This window comes from Opisthocomus hoazin, chromosome 1, assembly GCF_030867145.1.
Source record: "Opisthocomus hoazin isolate bOpiHoa1 chromosome 1, bOpiHoa1.hap1, whole genome shotgun sequence".
In the NCBI taxonomy this organism is placed as follows: domain Eukaryota; kingdom Metazoa; phylum Chordata; class Aves; order Opisthocomiformes; family Opisthocomidae; genus Opisthocomus; species Opisthocomus hoazin.
In genome coordinates, this window is record NC_134414.1 from 65,646,461 (window position 1) to 65,662,120 (window position 15,660).

At 42.3% G+C, this 15,660-nt stretch overlaps 1 pseudogene; it reads right to left on the bottom strand.

The window, feature by feature from the left end:
- Positions 1-9,665: 9,665 nt before the first annotated feature.
- LOC142364318 (U2 spliceosomal RNA) lies at positions 9,666-9,775 on the bottom strand (annotated as a pseudogene).
- Positions 9,776-15,660: the final 5,885 nt, after the last annotated feature.

The following is a 15,660-nucleotide window of genomic DNA, read 5'->3' on the forward strand; positions in this document are numbered from 1 at the left end:
AGAGCAGGGTAACTCCACTTATTTCTGCTACTTCAAGAAGCTGTTTCTGATCATATCAAGCAGAAGTAGGACAGCTGATCTTCTTAAAGTGTGGCCTAAAGAGATCCTGGAAGAGGCGTATTTGTGTGCTTCATCTCTTTGAAGAAAGTACTGGAGAAGAACGCAGACGCTCACAGTCTAATTCTCATTTACAATAAAGCCCTCTCACACTGACCTAGCTGCTGATGCAGGGCTTTAGATCATGACGAAGGTACAGCCGCACTTATTATTATTTATACTCTGTCATATCATGAAGATTGAATTTCCAGATTCTTGCCCTGATGGACCAATGTGGCCAAAAAGCATTCACCTCGCTTGCGTGACTACCCTCGTCATCTCTACACAGATTCACCCAATAAGTAAAGGATGAGTTTTAGTTTCCACTGAACTCAATATAAATGACTCTATAAGAGGATGAAAAACTAAGGCCCTGATCCTACAAACATTTTCTTGCTTGGGACATTTTACTTCATTTGTCCCCTTGTATTCCTCATCTTGCACACCAGCTTCTTCTTAGGGTTTTGCCCCATACTGATGTCTCATGGGAAGTGCAGCATCCCTGCCAGGACCTTGTTTTTGAGGCTGCTCAACACAAGACCAGCTCTCACATCCTCGCATACAATGAGCCTCGAGGTCTTACACACATCCAGTTTTGTCTTTCTCAGAAGTCCTTGAGAGGGAAAAGTAACGAGCATTCCTGCTCACTTCTGTAAGCATGGTCTTATTCTCCATATTTTATTCTTTCTCTCCATGTTCCCTCCAATTTGGTACCAATGAGGTTCGTTGATCTGTTATGTCCAGTTAGGATGTAAGCTCTTCCAAGCACACGTGCCATTTTTTGTGCTTGTATAACATCTGACTCCAGCATGACCAGTGCAATGGATCCCAAATCCATACTAGGGCTACTTGTATGTGCCGCTGCATTACAGATAATAACAATATTAGCAATAGTCATAAGAACATATGATTAGTGCTTCATTTTTGTTTGTATAACTGTGAACTACACAACTGTGGGTTTTTTCTATGAAAAAAGCCCTGTGATTTCAGCAGCAGTGTAGGCTGATTTCACGAGCAGGTAGTACGAGAGAAAATTTACCCCAGAGTCCTGATCATCCAGCAAACCTTTTACTTTTGATTCCCATGACACGACTCCTTTGTGAGAATATGAATTCTCTGAATACTTATTTTGAAGGAATAGCTCCTTTAAATGGGGTGCAGGTGATGTGAAAATATAATAATACATTATGCAAAAACAAAGCCTTAGTTAAGTTTTCAAGAGCACTGTATAGCCTTGATTTCAGTTGCTTCAGTTCATTCCATTTTTTTTTTGAAGCTGTGCATTCTCCAGAATGCTTCCTCCAACCAAAGAAGTAAGAATAAAAACATTTCCATTTGGCATTAGTTATTCTATTTCTTTTCAGAAAAGAGCAGCAGTCTTGGTAGTGTTCATGCTCTGCTATTAAGGGCTAAGAAACCTTTTCCTTAATTATATTTTTTCAGACAATGCCTTCATTTCACATTTCCCAAGGCAGATAATGCCATGTTGCAACACATCAAATCCTGGCACACCAGCCACACACCTCATTATCCCAGGTCATGGGATGGAATACGACAAGCCTGGTATAAATGGATGTCATGGAGCACAATGGAGGATGTCAGGGATGAGTGCTTGGCATGCAGCACTTCTCTGCAATGTGTAGCGTGATGAAAGAGTGCCTTAACTCGCCAGCATCTAGAGGCAACAAACTGCAAGTATGTGCAAAAGCATAAAGAACTCCAGACCGTGGTAACTTGCTCCCTTTTAAAAGCTTCTAAATAGAGGTGGTTACCTAGTTAAAGTTGTAAGTAGAAATGTTTCAATATAACAGGATCTCAGGCAAGAGGAGCCTCTTCCTGTTTCTCATCCCTCAGGATCCATGCCATTCAGCTTGGAGAGACAGTATCTCTCTTCCTCTGGAAACCATCAAAGTTAATGATGCATCTTAATTGTCTATACAGGAAAATTTGACCCTGACTTCAGAAGAATTGCTTTGTTAGGCACCTAAAATGCATGTACAAGCAAACTGCTAAACTAGGCAGACTTGATACAATCCTCCCTTGTTTCTTGTCTTGGAAGTGTATTGGGTTTATTAATGACTAATTTATTTTATGTATGGAAATACTTTACAGGTGAAAAAAATAAATACAATCTCTAAAAAATTATTTTTACTACATTAGAACAGAACCCAACGGTTTTAGTAAACTAATCAAGATATAGGCATCAAACACTTCTAAAAACCGTAGCTAAAACTTCCTGTAATCTGAACAAAAGCAGGAATTAATTTTGCAACCAGAATCCATTTTCAGCACTTACATATCCTGTACCCATTAGGGGCAGGGTACACATAACAGGGGGACTGAACTGTAATAAATGAAAATAGCTTAATGTTTGGGAAAAAGAAAAGCTATCAGCTTTCCCAGAGAAATAAAATAAAAAAAAAATAAAAACCAGGGCTCCTCCATCTCATGTTCTATTCATCAGCCTTTCATCACCTCTGGCATTCTTCGGGCATATTTCTATGGTGTTGTCTCCAGCCTTGAAATGCATTGTAATATTTTGATGGCGTGTACAGTGCTCTGAATCCTGTAAGTAGCATTCGTTCTCTCAAGGTGATGAAGCTTAGAGGCAGGAGGGTTTGCTCTTTGTAACAACAAAACCAAGGAAGAAAATGATCACTCAGAGCAGACTAAGTATTTTGTGCAAGAACCCCCCAAACTGTGCTGTTTCAGCTTGAGTGGGCCTATATTTTTAAAGCTGTTCCACTGAAGCCTGAAGTACACATATGGAAGCAAATTTTAAATCGCTTTTGCTTTCTGGGATTTTTTGTAGCTATTACGTGAATTATTTAAATCTGTTAGATAAAGTGGAGGAGAGAGAAGAGGGCTCACTTGCTCTTTAGTGCTCTCCACTGAAGGGAGCTGAAACTCCCTCCCAAAGTGAAAATGCAGTCCTTTTGCAGACGTGTGGCCAACGAACGTAAAGCTCAGTAGATGCCACAGTTCTGTGCCCATTTGCATGCTGTGTTGTCCTGAAACTAAAACGTTTGGGCTCCGGCTCTCTGCTTTATCAGCGTGCTTCATCTTGCAAGGCCGGAACCTGCGCAGCAGCGATGCTCTCGCAAAACACCGTACGCACTCCGGTGCCGCCTCCCCCTCCTCCCCAGCACGGGTTTGCCTTGTGCCCTGCTTCTTCCAGGCCCCTAGCTGGGGTCCGGCAGGCGGTCGGAGGAGCCCCGAGAGCATCCCTGGGCACTCGCAGGCTCCTGAGCTGCACGTGGTGCTCGTGACGTGCAGCGCCGAGCCAGGCGCTTTGGGGTTGCGAAGTATTGTATCAATAGAAGGGGACTGTGTGCACACAGCATGAGTCTGTTCGTCTTCCCCAAAATTTACCGGCGTGACTCATGACTGGCTTTCTCCTTGCCGTTAATGGGATAATTGAAATATTTTTCCAGTGGTCAATTGAACATGCTTTAAGCCCAACAGTAAGATGACAGGAATGGCAATTATACTCCCACGCACATTCTGTAATTTTTAATCTCCACGGGCTGGGCAGAATATATGCTTGTTTTCTAAAGGTACGGCAGTTTGTGGTCGTGCACCACAACGCTGCGCTCTCCCCACGGCTCACGCAGGGTTTCCGTGGGCTGCAGGCGGCGGCTGGGGTGGGATCAAGTCTGACTGCGGGTTGCTCAAGCTGGGATGGCAGAGGGGTGAGGCGAGGGAAGCAAAGAAACAGCAGCAGAATCAGTGACTGAAGGGACGTATGGAAAGGAAATGTTATTAATGACGAAGCAAGGCAAAAATACTTAGTGAAGGCAAAGTGCAGGATGATACCCGATGGATAGCTGGAAAAGAGCTGATCCTGAGCTGAGGGATAAATGAGGACGACAGACAGATGAAGTGAGATGGAGACAGTGAAGTAAACTACTTGGGCTGGTACAGAGAGGGGATGAGGGAGCGTTGTGTAGCAGGTGCGGTAAGGAAATGAGAGGCTGAAGGTCTCCTGCTGCCTTCCCGTTCATTACATGACAGCACTTGTCAACCAGAGGAGCAGCCTCACAGAAGATGCAAGCAGTAGCCTTCCCTCCAGAGCTGGCCAGCCCCAGGCAGACCTACAGGCTCTTCACACAACTGAACAGTATTCATTGTCCTTGTGAGAGCTCTCAGCAGCCAAATTTGTGGTGCTGACAACACACTCAGGGGTCAGTCAGCCTTGTCACGCAGGCGATGCTTCTGATGACCGAGCTGTTGCTCTTGGCCCCGGCCAAGAAAGCAAAAGTTGCAAGCTGTTGCACTGATCGTCTGAAAAGGGACTCTTTGTCATTTAGGGAATAACCTCACTTTCTGCAGCAGGGGCATGTCTGTGGCACCATCAAAGACTGAAGATGTTTATAAGAAACGTCTTTCAGGGCCGAATTCCCTCCCTGGTGCTAGCTGACTGTTGAAGTTACACATGCTGCAGTCTATGAAGTACGATTCTGATGTAACTCAGTCGGTGCAAGACACTGCAAAATGGGGGACTTGAACTGGACCTGATTGCTTTGGGGTGCTGGCAAAAGAGTCAGATCCAGGCTTCCCTTCTTCTGCAGTTTTTCGACATTGCCCAGTGCAATGACAGACACATTCACTTGAGGCTCCCCTCCAGACTGTTGTCTGGGTGCAGAAAATGGTAGTTTACGCTAGTGAAGTGCTGGTATGGCCACACAGCTTCGGTTTGCACGTTGAGTCCATTCACACCCGAATCCAGACACTGTGCAGAACAAACTTTCTTTGACTCCCCCAATTTCCTGCTGTGTCAGCATGATTCACACGAAGCATGGATGTGAACGGGAGCTTTATACAGGAGCTTTGCTGGGTGAAGGGCTTCACCCAGTGACGTTATGGCAGCTTCTTGGTTATGTACTAAATTAAGGACAGATGACTTTTTATTTTAAAACAACTTCATATTAATATCCTTTGAAATACCTAACTGGAAAATATTTTTTTACAGCTAGATGGAATGATTATAGCACTTTAAAAATCAATCACTGTTCCCCTTTTAAAAGGTTCTTTGCATTTACCAAGCTGATGAATAGCCTAATTAAATTCAAAGGAGTTAAAAAAAAACAAGTTCAGAAACTGAAGCACGCTGAAGTGCTATTTTGGGGAACACAAAATATGACTATGTCAAAAGCCTGGTGAAGCAGCATGTGATGAAAACCGTCTTACTCAGTCAAGGCTGCTCCCTTTCTATCTCTCATAAAGATTTTGAATGAACAACAGTGCTGTTTTTCCAGGCTTGGAGTTCCCATTTCATCTTCACCTTTTTCAATTCCAGTAGTGATGTAAAGCAGGAGCAAATTATAAATGCAGTAGTGTAAATCAATACTCTTTATTTTTCTTCTTCATGGAACTGTGGATGCATAATATTTTTTGTAGCTTATTTTACTGTCCAGGCAGAGCACAATTCTGTTGTGCGAGGCACTACACAGACCATAAAGAGGGCTGAGCTACTTTAGTGTAAAATGGACATAAGAAAACAAAAAATCCTCTTGAACTGGGAGATGTAAGAGATACTACTGTATTGCTACAGCTAAAATATTTTCTTTTTCGTATCTGCTTGCCCACCCTCCATGCAACAGTTGTAGGGATCAGGTGTAGGCAAAATTTTGAACCATTATCTCAATTTAAATGGGCTGAAAGAAACAGAAGGACAAAGAGTATTAGGGCTGTTATCTCTGTTCCAAATCTGAAAAGGCTGACTGCAAAAGAAGAGTTTTAGGTAGAGGCAATGATAGAGAAGAAAATATGGTTGTGATTAGAGAAAACATACCATCCAGGCAAACAGAGACACGGTCCAGAAAGAAAGTCAATGGGTAGGTGAGAGATGGAGTTGAACTACAGCTGAGGGACAAGTGAGAATGTGAAGGAAATAGGAGGCAGCTAAGGCAGAAACTGACGGCGTCAAACCCAGAGGTAGTGGAGTAAGTGAAGGAAGTCAAAGGACTGGAAAAAATGAGAGCTGTGGACAGACACAAAGTGCCATGTCCAGAAAACACAGAGAACGAAATGTTAGCAAAGAGCTTATTAGAGCAGTCTGCTGAGAGAGAAAAGGAGGAAATAGCAGGCATGGAAGAGTAAAATCCAGCTCTAGGCCAGCATGAAGTGTGGAGCAGCGCAGTTCAAAGGAAGGGGCAAGTGTCAGCTAATGTGAGGAAAGGGATGAAGCAATAGGGGAGGACGCTGAGCCACAGTAATAAATCTGTGGTTTTTAAACACTATGCTCAGTGAAATGTGGGTTGACTTTTCTTCAAACTGTCAGGTTTTGAGGCATTCTCAGGATTACTCTTTGCCTTGGAGGAGAGAAAATGAGAGATTACTCTGATTTTCTAGTTGTGGATCAATGCTTTAGTGAAATAAATAGAAAAATTTCATGTAAAAAGAAAACTGCCAGCAGCTCCTTTTCTTGTTTGGATTTCTTTTTGCTAACACATACTGGAGTTTGACATTGTTTTCTCTTTGCTTCCAGATGCATTAGCACACATGTTTCTACAAGAATAGTGTCACTGGCAGTTTTGGATTGACTTCTGCTACTGACTGATTTGGAAAGTGAAGCCTTCTGGGGGAGATAAGCTTATAACTAGCTCCATAAAATTTCTACTTGTCTCTTTTTTTACATTGTGTGGAGGTTATCAGACAGCCAAAGTTCAGTCACTCTCAAGTGCCGTTCACAGCTCAGGAATATACAGGTGCCAGAAGAATTTATTGCAGAGTGCCACAGTCTGATTTCAGTGTGAGGATGGTCTGTCCAATGAAACATTCATAGCTTGTAAAATTTGGAGTTTCAAAAAAACATCTCACAGTGAAAAGCTGAAACCTGTGATAAACTTAATAGGTGGGTTTGCTAACATTTTTGTTTTGTAAAATTCACGTGTCTGGAAAAAATACTAATCTCCTGATCATTTTATTTAGACATTATCATTATTAGTTAAATCTTCTTTTTTCTTCTTGTACCTTTTTTTTTTTTTTTATCCCTTTGCATTTCAGTAGATCCATGATCTTGGGCTAGTGCTAACAATGCATCCTTCTACCAGTAATTCCTGGCAAATGGCTGATCTATCTCCATTGAGTAGTGACTACAGTTGCATGTTTGGTCAGCTGAACTTTGGAAATTTTAGAATCTGTTTAGAATCATAGAATGGTTTGGGTTGGAAGGGATCTTACAGATCATGTAGTTCCAACCCCCCTGCCATGGGCAGGGACATCTTCCACTAGATCAGGGTGCTCAAAGCCCAGTCCAACCTGACACTGAATGTTTCCAGCGATGGGGCATCTACCACCTCTCTGGGCAATTTGTTCCAGTGCCTCACCACCCTCATTGTAAAAAATGTCTTTTTTATATCCCATCTAAATGTACAGTCTTTTAGTTCAAAACCATTACCCCATTACCCCTTGCCCTATCACAACAGGCCCGAGAAAAAGTTTCTCCCCCTCTTTCTTACAAGCCCCCTGTAAATACTGAAAGGCCACAATAAGTTCTCCTTGGAGCCTTCACTTCTGCAGGCTGAACAGCCCCAACTCTCTCAGCCTTTCCTCACAGGACAGGTGCTCCAGCCCTTGAATCATTTTTGTGTCCCTCCTTCTGGAGGGACAGCTCCATGTCTAACAGCTCCATGTCTTTCCTATGCTGAGGGCTTCAGAGCTGGATGCAGAACTCCAGGTGGGGTCTCACCAGGGCAGAGAAGAGGGGCAGAATCCCCTCCCTTCACCTGCTGCCCACACTTCTCTTGATGCAGCCCAGGATAGGGTTGGCCTTCTGGGCTGTAAGTGCACACTGCCAGGTCATGTTCAGCTTCTCATCAACCAGCATACAGCATACTGTTGCTTTTGTATGTCGACCCAGGTTCGCAAGGCATTAACAGGATGATTATTATTGCCTGATATTGCTTTGTGCTGATCCCACAGGGTGCCTCAGCTATGTGTATGAGTAAACAAGATATACATACTGTTTTTCCATGTTTAACATAAAAAAGATATATGCCGGTTGGAAAAACTGCTTCTGTGTTCCTATGCTTTATTTTTCTTTTGGCTTACTTCATTCATAAAAACTATGCTCTGTGTGCATAAGGCATAAGTGACCTCTAGCTTTAGTTTTGGGCATATGAAGATATTGCCCAAGGTGCCCAGTTTCATCACAGCACTTTCATTACTCAGCTCCCAAGAGGAAAGACCCTCATCCTTCTTGAATCCCTTGAACTGCACAGCACTGGGAGCAACAGCAGAGAAATGCAAGACCATCTAGCAGTGACATGTTTCACTGGTTATTTGTCTGGGTATTTGGACTTCTGGGTTTCTGAATGTTCATTACTAGCTTCTCTCATATTGAATGTAATCTTATTTTAAAAAACCCACCATTATGGCTGCCAACAAACATTCGCGATGCGGGTGGGAGAGTTTACATACTAATGGTACGTGCTGTTATTGACACCAGAGCAGGATCTGTGCCAGGGAACAAGCAAGGCAGGTACTGCCCGTGCAGGAAGAGGAGCTGGGTGCAGAAGGTGGCAGTGGGGCAGGACCCTGACCCACCTGGTGCAGACCCACAGCACCCAAGCAAGAGGAGCAGAGCAGATCTGGGGACAGTCGCCCAGGTCAGCCGAGCATTCAGATGGCCAGGGCAGCTCATGGCAACAAGGCAGGGCCAAGGCCAAGCTGGGAAGCCAAGTCAGCACAGCAAGGCCAGGCTTAATGTGATACAAGACTGAGCACTGCCTTTCCTATTGTGTAGCTCAGGCAGGGACAGAGGGCTGAGCTTAAAGCTCAGGTTAAGTCTGGGTTTAAAAGCAGATACCAAATTAAAGGATGGTAGGACCACTCTCTCTGGCTTAAGCATGGGCAGCCAAACCAGAGGGAGGTGGAAGAGAAGGTGGAAAAGGTTGCAGACTCTATTTGTGCATGCAGGGCCATGAAGCAGATAATCATAGAATCGTTAAGGTTGGAAAAGACCTCTAAGATCATCAAGTCCAACCATCCACCCAACACCATTGTGCCTACTAAACCATATCCCAAAGTGCGACATCTACAGGTTTTTTGAACCCCTCCAGGGATGGTGACTCCACCACTTCTCTGGGCAGCCTGTTCCAATGCCTGACCACTCTTTCTGTGAAGAAATTTTTCCTAGTATCCAAAGTAAACCTCTCCTGACACAGCTTGAGGCCATTGCCTCTCATCCTATCGCTAGTTACTTGGGAGAAGAGACCAACACCTGCCTCACTACAACCTCCTTTCAGGTAGTTGTAGCGAGAAATAGGGGTCCCCCCTCAGCCTCCTCTTCTCCAGACTAAACAGCCCCAGCTCCCTCAATCACTCCTCATAAGACTTGTTCTCTGGACCCCTCACCAGCTTCGCTGCCCTTCTCTGGACACCCTCCAGCAACTCAATGTCCTTCTTGTAGTGAGAGGCCCAAAACTGAACACAGTACTCGAGTTGCGGCCTCACCAGTGCCGAGTACAGGGGCATGATCACCTCCCTGCTCCTGCGGGCCACACTGTTCCTGGTACAAGCCAGAATGCCGTTGGCCTTCTTGGCCACCTGGGCACACTGCTGGCTCATGTTCAGCTGGCTGTCAACCAACACCCCATGGTCCTTTTCCACTGGAAAATTAAAATGATAAGAACAGATACTGCACTTGATCTTATCCAAAAGGCCTAGAAACAATTCAGAGAAGCTCGCAGTCCTGCTCTTCAGTCACATAAATCAAGGAAGCTACTGTGGCATCCTGCAGTTCCTGCCCTGCCTTGTCTTCCAATGGAAACCAGCCTGTGGGCAGGGCATGGAGGAAAGACAGCCAAAGCTCTTATCTTAATGTGCAGTCCATACATGGCTCAGATATGGACCTGTCTCCAGAAGGTGGAAGACAACTTGGCCTTTGTTGTTTAGGCATAGATACTGAGGAGAAAAATGGTATAAGTGCCCTCTAATTTTGGTGTCCACATTGAGACAACCAGATTCTGGTATTTCAAAGTTGTTACTCTTTTGCAGCCTATCACATGCAGGATGGAGGCCAGTTGTACAAGAGTTAACATGAGAGTCTACAAGAAAGAGTTTGGAGTGCTAGCCAGGGTGTACTTCTAGTAATAGCACCACAGTGCTTGTTTTGGGATCTCAATCCAGCATCTAACTGTTTCTAAAGTGAAGTTACCATGCTTGTTTTGGGGTGCAGGGAATCCTGCAGTTCCATCTAACCAGTGCTTAGCACAGATAACATCTTCAGCCACTGTGATGATCAAACTCTATTGCCTCTACCACTAAACTAAGCATGTTTGGTAATTTTCTAAATTGTTTAAATTTGTGCAGATCATTAGGGAAAAGAAAACATACACCCTGCCAATAAACTTGAAGATTCTTCTTTATAGTGTGGGAGCATTAGTACTCTTCACAAAAATGCTTTTAATAGAAGAACGACAAAGAGCTTGTTCCCAGTCTCATTTTTACCTAAAATCTTGCAAGAAGCTACAAATTCCCAGCCTAGAAAAAAAATTAGCCCAGAACTTTGGTTAATCTTTGGTAACATTTTAAATAACTGGAAACAGAATCTTCTAAGGGAATGTGTCAGGGAAATTGAACTGTAGGAGGGACTGTCAGCTATGCCTACGATTTCTTATACTCATCTCCTATTGGAGATACCGCTATATAAAAATCTTCAAATATGATTAGCATGAGCACTGCACCCTTCTTAATAGTTTTCTTTATTTGAGCCTGATAATTGTCCATTACGTCACCATTGCTGCAGTTAGTTAATCACACTTACCCTTCTCCACAGGTTTGCTTTCTTTGCAGTTAAGTTTTACCTCAAGTAACAGCTCTTTTTAGTGCTGTTGCCTTAGGGTTTAGGAACATCCTAGTCCTTGTTTCTGGCCTCTTGGGACATGCGGAAAACATAGATGTCTTAAACTAAATTCAGGAGGAAATGCGGTATAAGACCCTTTACCAATACTTGAGTGACCCTTCTGCACATATCTAGCTTTGAAGCGTCTGAAGTTAGATTAAATTAATCCCATCCCAATTGGAGTTTTGCACTATTACCTTCCTCACTATCAGATGAAGGACAAAGAAGCATGAGCAATTCCCAAAATCTTCACCTTCACTTGCAGGCGTCATCTGACATTTTAATGTCATTCTCCAAGAGCAGTGAGGATACTATCCTGAACGCAATTCAAAGTAGGAAAATTCAAACCTATGCAATCAAATAAACAGAAGGTTAATAGTTGAGTCACATCTGCCAACTTTAGGAACTAACCAAGTCTAAAGGCTATGTTGTTGTCCAAGGTCATGACAATCCAATGGAAGGAGGATCTGTAAGCCATTGTTAATCATAACACGGCCAATTTTTAATTGAGAATACTTTCTAAAAAATAAGGTTGTGATTTCCCTCTAATTCAGTCCAACAGTTTCTCATTTTTATTACTTTGCAGAAAATAGATCTAAACCAAATCCCTCATGGCTCTGAGGGAATATCAGGTCTCCCCTTCTCAACATGTTACACATGGATTCTTACAAAGCTGTTGGCTTTTGTCCCTGCTGGAGAAACCCTTCACTTGCATTCTTCAAGAAGTAAGGTTCTGATAAATAGCAGAAAGTCCTTCTTTCTCATCAGCTCTTCCAACTGCTTCAAGCCAGATGGAGTGTTCTCTTTCTGCTTCTTCCACCTTTGACTTTGGAAACGCTAAACTATTTATTGTTCAGCAAGAAGTCACAGCTTGTCTTTCTCTTCTCATCCTATTTTGTACCTCCTGTTGCTGTAAATAGTTCCAGACTGTCACTGTGACTCTGCTTCAAAGCTTCTCCAAGCTTATGGAGGATGACTGACCCAGGTTTCGTCAGTTGCTCAGTTGTCCCCAGGGATCCCAGCACTACCACTGTCCACAGCAATCCCAGGGGTACCAATTCATCTTATTCTAAAATAGACACCTAGGACAGATTAATGTGCCAAGGGCCTCATCCAGCTGTAACACTTGGGAAAGCTGGAAGCAGCAGCAGAAGCACTGGCAGTTGCATGCCCGTAACCTCGAGGAAGACAGCATTGCTCCGGTCATTCCTGCTTCATGTTGAGAGGATTTTCATCTAAACCACGCAGGCTCGAGCCTGTTTATTTCCATACAGATACTTAAATAAAGCTAAAATTTTACAGAATTTGATAGCACTCGTTTGGAAGAATTGAGGTTAGAGAGGAGATGTTTCGTCAAGTCTTACATATTTAGTAACTGACATTTTCCACTATATTTAGCTTGTGTACTGAAGAGCAGATAGCTGATTATGCAACAAATTGAACTTTTTCTGGCCTCTTTGCAATGAGCAGGGCATTCAGCACCCTGATTACAACTGTAAACAGTTAATAATTATTGTAATAAGGACTGTTATCATTAATCTAGCATTAAACTTCTGAGATTTTCAAAGCATTTTACAAAATAATGGGAGACTTCTAACACTGCTGTGAGTTAATTAAGACCTGACATTCTCCTTTTTTTTCTTTGGAAATGAGGATTAAGGGCTTGAGCTAGAAAGGAACATAGATGCTACTGACTCGGGTTTCAGTTTTAGCATTAATAATATTGACATTTAATTAACTGTTTAAGCTCATATAGCTTACATGCTTTAATATCATAACTGTAAAGTTATACTAAGGTACTGTTGGCCAGACTTTTCCAGAAGCTTCTCTTGCTATTTATAACGGAGGCACAATTAACCTGAGTATTAATGAACATAAATCTTTCTAGTGTAACATTTTTAAATGTGTGAGGAAAAAGAGGAAGGCTGGAAGAAAATTCATGCCATAGAAGCCATTATTTTTTTTTTAATCCCCAGTTAATGGTGAACCAACCATACAGGTATCAGACAGAAGGCATTTTTTTTTAAGAATGGTATTTCTGTCAGTGTTTAATTTCATGCAGTTGGCACTTTCCAAAGATTACTGAGGAAATGGGTAGCACTGCAACTTTGAGATCTTAAGAAATTTCCCCAGACACCCAGGCCTTTCATCTCCCAGCACTCTCCTCTAAAAATTAAATCCTCGCCCTTCAATAAGTGACTGAAACAGATTTCTGAAGCATCATTACTGTGCTTTATAACTCCACAAGTAAATCGGGAAAGATGCTGCACAAGAAACAAACATCTTATACTCTTTGTTTTCTCTCCAAGTGCAAATTATCAGTGCTATGCTTATAAAGTCTATCTGTTCTTCTTTTTGTAATCAATCTTCCAATCATTTATTCAATTATCATGGTAAAAGAATTACTTTGACTGGTTAACTGTGCAGTAAATTTGTTGTTATTAGTCAGCAACATTTCCTAATACTATGTTTGTGTGTATAGCTGTAGGTGAATTGCCAAAGTAACATTAAGTCAATAGTGAAACCTGCAGTTCTTCTTTCTAATTTCTCAAAAAAAACAGTATTCACATTTGAAATGAAGCAAAATTTAAACAAAATCTCTGTAGCTGGTTCTGTCGACTTCCTGTTGTTTGATTCATTCATGCTTATGCAACATGCGAGCTTAGCTGTGATAAGCCTTCCAGTGTTCCCCCCTTTAAAAACCGCAAAAGTTATTGTTGATTAATTAATGTGTATTTTATCATCCACTGAAGCGTCACCCCTGGTGAGATGGACGAATCTATATTCTGTATCCCCTAAGGGACCACACATTACCTGTGCATTACCTGTCCAGTACCACACATCGGACACAACGAAGGAGATCGGTTTTATCTGAAACAAGCTGTATCTCCCAAGACAGCAGCATTTTGCATTTGACTTACTGTACACTTGTGCAAGTATTACTGCATGCAAAATCAGTTGATTACTTTTGTTTTTCTTCTGATAAAGACACAAAGTCTTTCACTTCCCTTCTTTGATTTACTGACATTTTGATGTAACATTTAATGTGTTGTTTTATATGCTCTTTTCTCTTTTAGTAAATCAACTGCGATTATATTTTTGACATTCGTTTAACTGTGACAAGCAGCAACTTCAGATTTAGTAGAACTTCAGTTGTTTCTCCTTCAAACATTTATATTCCTTGATTTTGTTGTAAATCCCTCTTCCAAAGGAAAAATGTGTCAGAGCTAAGGAGTAGTAAAAAGAATTTCCCAGTTTCCATGTGATCCCATCCTACCTTAACGCAACCACATAACATCACCTATCAGCCAGTAAGGAGGAAAAAGCCTTGCCCACAAAATAAATGATATAACACTACATAACCCTTGTCCCTTCAGCTTTCCAGTCTCAAAGGAAAAGAAGTTTTATGCTCTTTTCTTTCTTTCTGTAGCTGTTTCTACAGTTCTGTGGGTTGGGTGGGCTTTTTTTTTTTTCCCCTAATAGCAACTCTTGGGATTTGGAGAGCAATGGACTAGTTCACTGGTTAGTTTCCTCAACTTTAATATCCACGATTTTTCTCACTTCTCTTAGGCAGCAGATACAACGGCTGAAGTCCTGACTGCTTTGTGACATTAATTGGGAAGCTGACACAGACACCAGCTCAGATCAGAAGCAAGCACAGAAGTGTCGGTCTCCAAGCTCAGACTCACGCCGCCACCGTGGCTGCCTGATGGCTGAGCCATGGTCACCATCGACAGATGTGCCCCAGCTGATGACAAATGGGATGCAATATGATGTAACTTAGTCCGCTGTGAAGAAGGATAGCACCAAGTTGTTTCCAATACATTCATCACAGGCTAGGAACGTGTGCACCAATCGCTCGTGCTTCTCGGCAGATATGCGCTAACGTTTTACCCTGTGGCAATCTGGTCGAGTATCTGAGCCTACTGAAGAAAGCAGTGAAGAAAGTGCTAACGCAGAAAAGCTCATTATGGGGAGCTTGAAGGGAAGAGAGAATATTTTGTCATGGTGACAATGTGTTTGGAGTATTGTTAGAAGCGTTTGGCGTACCACACTTGGCTCCTGATGCATGTTTTCCCAAACGTGTTCAGAGGTTTAAAGGTTATAATTAAAGCCCTTTATTTAAATTACTGACTGCTGACAGTGTTCAGAATTTTCTGGGTGACAACTGTATTGCTCATGATGTACTGCTCAGTTACAAGTTAGTGGTGACATTAAATTTATATGACGCCAGTATATAAGTTAGCTAGAAAACCATGGAATATCTCATGAATCCATTTGGGAAGCCACTATCTCAGAGGCTTGCTCAGATTAAAACTCAGCTTTGCATAATCATCTGATATGTATGTACCAACAGATTCAGAAACTTTACTTGTTTCTGGATTACTGTTATTAGTTAATTTTCAGTCTGTTAGGAGTATCTCAACACACATGTTCATCAACACAGATTACCATAGTTTAGTATCTTCTCACTCGTTCTTTCATTTTCAGGCAGTGGGTCTGTTATGAAAAGTGGTATATTACTTTTAATCATTTGTTCTATTTTAACCTAGCACAGCCCACTACCTTTTGTTCACATATGTGGCGGAATGTCACTATGGTAACAACTGTGCTATTTTTTTCAGCTGTTTTAATGGTATGCTAACATTTGTTGGAAGCTAGAGATTTTGCTGGGGTGCTATTTCTCACATCTGGAGCATATTGCCCACTGAGGT